Source organism: Microtus ochrogaster, chromosome 1, assembly GCF_000317375.1.
Source record: "Microtus ochrogaster isolate Prairie Vole_2 chromosome 1, MicOch1.0, whole genome shotgun sequence".
In the NCBI taxonomy this organism is placed as follows: Eukaryota; Metazoa; Chordata; class Mammalia; order Rodentia; family Cricetidae; genus Microtus; species Microtus ochrogaster.
In genome coordinates, this window is record NC_022009.1 from 48,834,430 (window position 1) to 48,835,612 (window position 1,183).

The following is a 1,183-nucleotide window of genomic DNA, read 5'->3' on the forward strand; positions in this document are numbered from 1 at the left end:
CTCTCTCTCTCTCTCTCTCCCTACTTAGTCTTAGATCCTCTGGCCATCATTCCAGATCCCCAGCATCCTCCCTCCTGCCTCACCTTGTGTCTCCTGGGCCAGTAACTTCTGCATCAGTCCTGGGTACCCCTCTACTCGAGTCTTCCTCGAGCTCCTGGTTCCCTACAGATCCCATTTATCTCAGGGTCTGGCATAGCTGGTTCTGCTCACTGGCTGCTGGCAGAAACCTGTGTGCAGGGAATCAAAAAGATCACCATGTGCTAGTGCCAGTATCCTGGCTACTGAGTGGGTGGGTGCAGTGCAGGCCGGCCAAAGCCCAGGATGCCAGGTGTGAGTGGCCCTTTTCCCCAGGGCCAGACTGGCTGTGAGGGTGAGCTCCAGGCCATGAACAAGGCCTCCTCTGCTGCTGCTTTGGGAATTGGGAAATTCCAGGCAGTTCTGCCTGGGCTTTAGTTCCAGGAATCAGTCAATGGGCACAGGGCACAACTGCAAGAGAGGCAGGGTTCGGGGTACCCTACCCGACCAGATGATGGGGTCTAGGTCAGCAGTGCAGTCCTACTGAGAGAAAGGTAGCTAAGGAACCATACTTTCTACCACCTACCTCCCGGCCTTGCCACATTACTTCTGGAAAAGGAGGAAACTAACTGCTGACCACCTAGGCCTGAGAGGCAGAGGAAGGGCCATGTTCAACCCCCTCTCACTGGCTAGCCAACCCAGCAGGCCCACCCTAGGGCCAGATCTTATGCCAGATGGGGGTCCCTTGAGGCAAGCTGCTGAAAATAGGCCCTGGGAACTTGTAAATGTCCTCAACTGGTCTGAGGGAAGGGAGAGGGAGGGTGGGGCCCGTGGGGCCCTAGGGAGGCCCGTGCTTCTCTGACTGTGCTCAGATGGTCTCTGAAGTGTGTGCGGGTGGTCTGTGCACCTGAGAGCTGAGGACATAGGCCAGGCTCGGGTGGCCTCCAGCCCTTGAATGAACATCGCCACATGTGGTTACATCCTCGGTCAGGTTCCAGCAGAGCCAGGAGATGAGGGTAGTGTTTGCCACACCGAGAGGCTCTTCCCTGAGTCACTGAGTTTCTTGATGGAGCCGGTATTGAGATTCCTGAGTGGTCATCAGCCCACAGGGCCCACACCTACCTTCTCTGGCTGGCCTCAGGGCGTGGTGTCCTGGCCAGTGGAGGGC